The following is a 9,992-nucleotide window of genomic DNA, read 5'->3' on the forward strand; positions in this document are numbered from 1 at the left end:
TACAGCGAAATGGCTCCAGGACGAAGAGGCACGGTCAGAGGAGTGAAATATGTGAGTCACTTCATAATTTATTGTGTCCAAACTAGCGGATCAATCATTACAATTCAAACGAAGGTCTGAACTTAGAGTTTTAAACAAGAGAGAAATGTGACATAATGTTAATACCTGTCTGAGAAAAGTGTGTAAAGTGTATGGTGAGTGGTTTTACAGCCTTAAAACGTAAAAATTAAGTTGGCTACTTCGCGGATTTCACTTATTGCGGGCTATTTTGGGAACCTATCCCAGATGATAAACGAGGGAATACTGTATACATTAGAATGCAATTGCACTGTTAAATGCTATAATATTTAGGGCTGTCAATTAAAATATTTAATCACGATTAAATGCATTTTATCCATAGTTAACTAATAATTAATCACACTTAATCGCAGATAAAAAAAAAGGTTTTTAGCTATATTAAGTAGGGATGTAATTCTCTTTGTGGTAAATGATTCAATACACAACTACGTAAAATTTTATGTAAAGGGATATCAATTTTGGAAATATGAGCCTTTATTTTATTAAAAAATAATATACAGTTAGAAATCCCACAGTTTTTACATGTTTTATGCGAGCAGCGTTTTGTCCCACTTTTTTTGACGGCCCTTGAAGACACCATACTATGTGGGAATGCATAAAGGTAAGATTTGATGACCAAATTGAGTAATGTGTATATCTGTATGATGCACTTTCTGAAAAACAAACTGCAGGCTCATACTGGTGGATGGTGGCTGTGTATTCATTTCATGCTTTTAATTTGATTTTGTTCCTGTCATAGTTTTACACAATACATCCATCAATCCATTTTTTATGCCGCTTATCCTATCCTAATTAGGGTTGCGGGGGTATGTTGGACCCTATCCCAGCTGCCTTCAGGCGAGAGGCAGGGTACACGGTCGCCAGCGTGGCTAACACGCTAACCACGTGGCAACCGCGCAACCCCACAATACACAATAAATTAGATAAATTAAATCGCTATAATGTACGTATGTTTTACTGATGTGTTGAAAATCTTTCCGAGTGACTAGCTAGTGCGCTGCTAATGCTATTTACATCCATTCTCGCGAGCCATGGACACAAGCCCCCAAATAGCTGTTCTCAGCTATGCCTGCCATTAGAGCGGCTGCATAACCCAAATTTTAGCTCGCAGTTCAAAGCAAAAAATCAGCCGAGAGATGGCTGACACCTAAAAAAAAAAAAAAAAACACTCGTTAGTTGGGACACTCGTATGCCAAGGTAACACTGCGTAAATGACAATGATACTGGCAGTGCTCCGGTAACTTTTCGCTTCTCTCTGGCAGGCAACATAATCTGTGACAATTCCAATCACAGCGACAGTAGATACAAATAACTTTGGTCTTGTTGCGAGAACCATCTACCAGGGCTTTGAAGCTAAACTTACCAATCCAGCTTGTAGCTCCACAGTTACCGCTGTGTTTTCTCAAACTACGAACAAGACTCGCGTATGATAATCGTGCTTCAATATCACATTCTCTCTTGTTTAAACACACTCAAAAAAGTTCAGACCCAAAGTTTAGACACAGGAAATTATGAAGTGACTCACGCATATTTCACTCCATATTTCACAACGCATAATTCTTTTAGCATCTGTTTTGGTTAGAGTCAGACCTTCTGGAACGAACAAATGACACTAACCAAGGTTCCGTGGTATATTAGAGTATAAAGAAAGTGTTATTTTTAATCCTCATATATACTGTATATTACATGTTATAGAAGATATTGAATCTCCCAAAGGTGAGAACACCCCTCACATTGTAGCAAACATTTTTATAACAGTATACAATTCAGTATACTGAGTCCTACTCCATGAACAATACTAGAAACACTACTAAAAGAGAAACGTGGACATACTTTAGAGTAGTCAGTCTACAGCTTGTATTAGAGTACAGTAATCCCTAGTCTGTAATTGGTTCAAGACCCAACCGTGATAAGTGAGTTTACGTGAAATAGGATTCCTTCTTTAGAAATGGAATGGAATATTTTCACAGTTAGGGCATATAAAACCTGTTTACGACGTTGTAAATATTTTAAACATTATTAGAACCCTCAAGACATTAAATCACACCCACATATAGTCACTTTTACACTCGTACTGCCTAATATAGTAGACATAACAGAAAATAAGACATATTACACATACATAAAACATAATATAGACTCATGTTAGCATTGGGAGAGTTCCTTGTTGTTTTTTTCTGAACAGCGTACTTCCTGAGGTAGCTATTGTCTCATCAATGTAACATTATTTACACCTAGTGACCAGTGTAGAATACGACATCTTTGAATGCATCTTCAGAATGTCTTATATTTGTGTTTTTGCTCATTTAGAAATTTTAATGCTTGGGAATGCTTTATTTAGTCAAAGAATATGTAATATTTGCTTAAATAAAAAAAATATTAATAGGCTGTAGTCAACCACAAAAAAGCTATATTGTATTAACTAATTTGAAAAACCCTGATAGAGTGATGCCGTGAAACCACGACGTGGCGAGGGATAGCTGTATAGATTTACAATCACACACTGCCATTATTAACGGTTACTGAAATGTGAGGGATGTGGTGTAACTTTTGTAACATACTGCATTGTATCTCCAAATAAGAAAAAAAATTATCCTAATTCTTGTGTAATTATTTACAATAAATTGAATTTTCCAAAATTTGAAAGCAAATAAATAATAAAGCAAAGAGCATCTGACCTCTGTGAGCCTCGCAGAAGATCTCCTAATGTGCTACTTCCAGGTAGACTTTGCTCGATCTCGTCAAGCGCTTGTTTATTTCATTGAAATCAGGCCAAATTGGAGTAGTTTACAATTGACACAAGCAGATTGGCGTGACCTTTTCTCCTTGCTGTAAAAGTCTACTCATTGAATCTGAAGGAGAAAGAGGGATGCCGGAGTGGGGGCTTTTGGGGGTGGGGGGTCTTGGTGGCTTTGATGGGGGTGGGGGGTGGGGTTTCTTGGGTGGGAGGGGTATTGGGGGGAAATCACAGCACTGAAAATGGCAGTGGGCTGAAAAAAGGGGCCTGATTGCGTTGGGACGGCGTGCGAGTAGGAGCAGCATGTTCAGCCCAATCAGGACCACATAAGGAAAAAAAAGTGCTCTTATCAACAAGTAATGGCCCACTTGACAATCACACAGGCACAAAACGGCTCTATTTAACACTGATTGCAAAAAACTCCCCCCCCCCCCCCCTCACCAAAAACCATAGGACTCCCTGAGATCTCCCAGTCGACAGCCAGGAATCTTTTTTTTCTTCCCTGAATGGAATTTATAATCACCACTCTTCTTTTTCATGGCTAATTGTTATTTTAAGGCTCGCTGAAACGCCGGCCCTGATTACTGTGTTTATCGCCACCGTTCAAAGCATATCTATCTCAATTCCACCAAGCAGCATGGCCGTTTGCTGTGTCCCGTACACCATACACCTGCTCAATGGGAGAGAACGCACTCTCATACTCGGTACCTATTTCAGGACTATACTATAAAATTGTACACCACAAGGAAGCATACAGTATATATATATAAAGTCATACAATTTTGACTTCAACCAGTAATCTACTGTAAAAATATGCCGATAAGGAGAGTACCACTGAAGAATAGTGTGAAAAGTGTTCAGTGAAAGAAAAGTGCAATGATAACCGTAGAACCAGAAATAAAACTTACTGCGAAAGGGTCTGGCTGCCCAGTACAAACTGGGCTGCATAAGCAAATACATATCAATTACCATAAATGCTCAAATTAACCCCTCTGTTCAATTAGCTAACCTGTTGCCGCACCATTTAAGGAACTTGTAACAAGTTCCACTGATGACTTTACCCAAATGCCCTTTAAGGTCACAATAAAAAAGCCCTACCTTCAACTTTATCGGCCATACAACTGTCAATGCTCCAATTACCACCTCTGTTACATTACGTGGTCTACAAAAGTAAATAACTGCCAGACTCTCAATGTATGAAAAAAATGGCATTAGAACTGTGGCTGTAGGCAACCTCCTGATGTAGTTTTAGAAGATCCCAGTAGCTGCATTTGAAGTATCACGACTAGTCAGCGTCCAACAACTTTCTCTACTACTTTATCTAGCTGCTACTCAGCTGTTGGTGTGAAACTCATGTGTGCTACGCTTGCCGTACTGTGTTTAAAACAAACTCATCAGTGGTATTAATAGTAGCAGAGCAGTTTGCTTCTTACCGTTATTACAACATTTGTTCTGTTTCTGCTGTGTTGTGAAATATACTTATTAAAAAACAACCATGTGATCAAAGAGAGGTATGTTTTCCTTTTTCTCTTTCTCATGCATTCCAAAAAGTGCATGAGGTTAACAAACAAACAATGAAAGTTAACAATGAACTTGTTGAGTATCGCCTGCTTTCAATTAACACCCCATCCTCTTAAATACATTCGTTACGCACTACACGACACAAAATCTATCTCAAAAAACGCCACTTGGTAACAAGCTCTTGAGCCAACACATCTGTCAGGTGTCAGGTGTCTTCAAAGGATGGGTAGTTTTAATTTTAGTTTTATTCTTAAAACGGATAACTTTTTTTTTTTTTTACACATGTAAGACAATTTATGTAAACATGATGTTACATTTAGAACTGCATGGTCTCATAACAGGAGGTGTTTTCTTATATTTGGGTTATCTGATTGATTTACATGAGAGGCAAAATCCTATAAACAGATGCAGTGCAGTTGTATACCACTGCAAACTAATACCAACCACTGTTACATTCATAAAAGCACCATTTTTTATACAGCTCTTGCACAGGGTCTAATTAAATAAGGCAAGAATTCCTTTTGTGTTGCAGGAATCGGACACGTTTTATATTTTGGCATATTGGGTGGAGTACTACAATAGTTACTGGCCATTAAAAGGCAAAACAAAGGAAGGCCAAAACAGAGCAACATGAGCTTACTCACCACTTACTTTGGGACATGGCTCCACTCTCTGGTCCACTCAGGTACATACAAAAACACGTCAATCAGTCAAAGGAAACAAGGTATAACAGCAAATACAAATATATATACTGTAGGTATCCTCCACTGATTGTTAGTGTGGCTAAATTTAATTTTGAGATGCATGATAGTTGTACCGCAAAATGACATGTTACTAACATTAACAATTTAGTAAATGCATTGACAAAATTGGTCTTGAATTTTCAGTTGTCATTCATTTGTTGAAAAAAAGTAATCTTTAATAACCATTTTGGAGTTTCTACCGCTGTAATGGGTTGAATGCCGAAATGAATGCTATGTATTTTTTCCACATGTCCACTAGAGGGCCTCAGAGGATCAGCAAACTACTGTACCGGTAAAAGTAGCTACCCATGCAATCAAACTACTGGCAGAGTTAAAATAGCACAAATTGACATGCTGCAAATATTGTATACTGTTCGTCAAATCATACATAAGACCTGGAGTTTTTCTTTTATTTCTTCAGGCAGGCAAGTGTATTTTTTCTTGTATTTCCTATCATATATTTACATATTTTAGTGTGTGTTTTGGTGTTGTATATGTTGCTTGTTTTTATATATAAAATTTTGGATTATATTTATTTTGTTTTGAACCTGTTCTGTGAAAGATAGCATACACAGTAAATACATATTACTTTACGCATTTATATTTTATTCCATTGCTTTACTGGAATCATTCAGCCTTAGACCTATCTAGTTGTAACGCTTTTTTATTTTTTGTAACTTAAAGGCAGGGTACACCAGCAATGGTCACCAGCCAATTATAGACAAACAACCATTCATACCTATTGGCAATTTAGAGTCTCCAATTAACCTAACATGCATGTTTTTGGATTTGGGAGGAAGCCAGAGTACCCGGAGAAAACCCACACACACACGGGGAGAACATAGACATAAGACAGGGATGCTCAGATGGGGATTCGAACCCAAATCTTCTCCATCTCCTGACTGTGTGACCAACATGCTAACCACTTGACCACCGTGTGAAAAAAAAGGAAGGTAGTGAAAGTATATTCATAACCGGACTAACATTAACTAACATTCTCCCGGGATCATTAAAAGTTATTATTTCAATTCCTAGTTCCGATGCTCACTTCGCCAACCAGAAGAAATAGCCGCGAACACAAACAAAAAAGAAGCCGGCCGGCGAGCATCAGCGAAGAAGAAGCGGTTAAAAAGTTTGGCTTAACGTCATAAAAAGGAGCGGTCGGCTCAGTGCAACACAATGATGGAATGGTGCACGATCAACATGATTAATGTTCACACATTCATGGTGTAGAAATAACAGAGTACCTCGTCTTTGATGCGCTAAGTCGTCCCCCCCGATTTGAAGCACTATTGAAAAATTGATCATATCTATTTATGTATCGGTACTGTACAGACTGACCCCAAAATGAAACCAGCGAAATGCCGCCAAATGGAGAGCAGTGAAGCATACAAGCGCTGTCAAGAGTCAACTTGCAGGCCGAGCACGACAAATTCATACATGTTGGCAGGTCTGCACGAACATTAAAAACCCTCCCTCCCTCTCATGCCCCCTCTTGACAGTTCACCGATTCCCCCAGTGGAGTCCGCCCCACTATTTGAGAAGCACTGGCTTACACCAACATTGAGGCAGCAAACAAAGTATACTACTATTCCAAAGGAAACATATTTTGTGAAAGTGCACTCCTGTAAAAAGAAACTTGACAACATTTACCTGTATATTCAAGTTGAATGGTTTGATATTTATATAATGGTTGAAAAGAGCTCTGTAAGAAATTCATAATAAAGTTGATAAAAAGTTCATAACATTAAAAAATTCATTGAGAACTTCAGACATTTCATCCAAAAAGAATTGTGATTAGCTCCCCAGGGTTTCAGCTACATGTCATGGATCGTGGCGGTGCGCTACTACAAAATAAAAGCTGCCACACCTTAAAAATTAGGTTTTTTTTAAAACTTGAAAACAATTTTAAGTAATATATTGTATGAATGGATACATATGCTATATAGATACATATATAGCGTATTATTTATGCACATATTGACGACAATTAGTTTAAAAGCTATTTAAAATATCATGAAAACGTTTCAGTGTGCTTTATTTTGATAAGTATGCACTGGAATCACATGTCTGCTTTGCTGGTACTTCCGCATGTGTGACAAGACATGTGTTTCCAGTCACGCAACACGTCTTGTGTTGACTTTCACTTTGTTTCTTATTACCAGGAGAATGAACAATACCCCGTAAAATGTGTCAATTGGCGACAGCCTGTAATATGCTAAGACTATCCCAGCGTGTGTGATCGCTCACGTTTCAATCTCATTCCACTTTCTGGCATTTTTGTTTACATGCTTGGCTGGCGGCATCTAGCTAGCTCGTTTTATTTGTGCCACGGGCGAGCTACGGTCATCATCACAACTTGCTACGGTCATCATCACAACTTGCTCTTCAAAGTGTCACTTAACAACCTTGCTCTCTTGTTATCATCGTAATACTTATGGCTTGTCTTCAAAACACTAGTTGTGTGTTGAAGTTGTGTAACAAAAACACAGCTTGAGCTTTAGACAGTGACGCTATCACAGGGGTCTCCAACAGGTACTGCAGTTCACCAGCTGATGTTGAGTTGTTCACCTAAGAATATTTGCTTCAACTCTTACTATTTTTACAAGTGTTCTATTCAAAAGTGACACCTGTATTTAATGACAAATGAGCACACTGAGTGGAGATGTGCTTTGTAAATAAAGTACAGTTTAAATGTTGGCTGTGCTCTCAGCAACTTTGCCATTAAATTAACAGTTTTGCAATGTTCTCGGTTCATGTTCTGCTAGTTGTTGAAAAAAGTTAAATAGAAAATTGCTATTTTTGTCCTAAAAAAAATTGCAGATGCAGCAGCGGCACAACACAGCGGCAGCAGTCCACCCTCCCATGCAGCCCACCACAACAGTTTTTAAAAAATCCTAGGGGAAACCCTGCACCCTCATTTAAACCATGCAAACTTTTATGACCCTGCCTTTTAAAACCATCAGAACAGAGAATCGTTAGGAACCGGAATCAAAACGAGGAATCAAAATCGGAATCGTTCAAAATCAAACAATGCCCAACCCTTTTCCTAATTATAAAAACTATAGAAAAAAATGCAAATAAAATAAATATCTTTACATTTTTTAAAATACATTTCTATTATTAAAATTGTAAACGAGTTCCCAATAAATACACTGCTCAAAAAAATTAAAGGAACACTTCGAAAACACATCAGATCTAAACTGGGGGAAAAATGATCTTGAATATCATTCCTGATAATAAGTGGGTGATGTATTAGTAACAAAACGATGCCACATAATTTGATAGAAATGAAAATGATCACCCTATAGAGGGGGAAAATCAAAGACACCCCAAAAATGAAAGTGAAAAAATGATGCAGCAGACTGGTCCATTTTGCTAAAATGTCATTGTAGCAACTCAGAATGATTCTCAGTAGTTTGTGTGGCCCCCGCGTGCTTGTACGCATTCCTGACAACGTCGGGGCATTCTCCGAATGAGACAACAGATGGTGTCCTGGGGGATCTCCTCCCAGATCTGGACCAGGGCATCAATGAGGTACATGGACGCATGGAGGAGATTCCAGAAGACAGGTAATTACTCCAGGAGAGCTGGACAGGGCCGTAGAAGGTCCTTACACCCTCAGCAGGATCGGTATCTGCTCCTTTGTGCAAGGAGGAACAGGATGAGCACTGCCAGAGCCCTACAAAATGACCTCCAGCAGGCCACTGGTGTGAATGTTTCTGACCAAACATCAGAAACAGGCTCCACGAGGGTGGCCTGAGAGCCCGACGTCCTGTAGTGGGCCCTGTGCTCACTGCCCAGCACCGTAGAGCTCGATTGGCATTTGCCATAGACCACCAGAATTGGCAACTACACCACTGGTGCCCTGTGCTCTTCACTGATGAGAGCAAGTTCAACCTGAGCACATGCGACAGACGTGAAAGGGTCTGGAGATGCTGTGGAGAACGTTATGCTGCCTGCAACATCATTCAGCCTGACCGGTTTGGTGGTGGGTCAGTGATGGTCTGGGGAGGCATATCCCTGGAAGGACGCACAGACCTCTACAGGTTAGATAACGGCATCCTGACTGCTATTAGGTATCAGGATGAATTCCTTGGACCCATTGTCAGAAACTACGCCCCTTGCGGTGGGACCTGGGTTCCTCCTGGTCCACGACAATGCCCGACCTCATGTGGCTAGTGTATGCAGGTAGTTCCTGGAGGATGAAGGAATTGATACCATTGACTGGCCCCCACGTTCACCTGACCTAAACCCAATAGAACACCTCTGGGACATTATCTTTAGGTCCATCCGGCGCCTCCAGGTTGCTCCTCAGACTGTCCAGGAGCTCAGTGATGCCCTGGTCCAGATCTGGGAGGAGATCCCCCAGGACACCAGCCGTAGTCTCATTAGGAGCATACCCCGACGTTGTCAGGCATGTGTACAAGCACGTGGGGGCCACACAAACTACTGAGAATCATTTTGAGTTGCTACAATGACATTTTGGCAAAATGGACAGTGTGCTGCATCATTTTTTCACTTTCATTTTTGGGGTGTCTTTGATTTCCCCCCTCTATAGGGTGATCATTTTCATTTCTATCAAATTATGTGGCATCATTTTGTTACTAATAAATCAGCCACTTATTATCAGGAAAGATATTCAAGATCATTTTTCACCCAGTTTAGATCTGATGTGTTTTCGAAGTGTTCCTTTAATTTTTTTGAGCAGCATAGTTAGAAAATGTTCACATAATAAGAATTCAAAGTCTATAGAAAGATCAGTGAAAATTGTGTGTGTTCAGTTTGATGTTAGTGGGACTGTGACTGTGTGTGTAAGTGGAAACCAGCCTGCTTGCTTGCTTGGCAGCACTGTCACGTGATCTCCCATGGCAACCGCTGAGTGTCGTCCGTTCCACTCCAAGAGAAGTAGA

Source organism: Dunckerocampus dactyliophorus, chromosome 10, assembly GCF_027744805.1.
Source record: "Dunckerocampus dactyliophorus isolate RoL2022-P2 chromosome 10, RoL_Ddac_1.1, whole genome shotgun sequence".
NCBI classification, from domain to species: Eukaryota; Metazoa; Chordata; class Actinopteri; order Syngnathiformes; family Syngnathidae; genus Dunckerocampus; species Dunckerocampus dactyliophorus.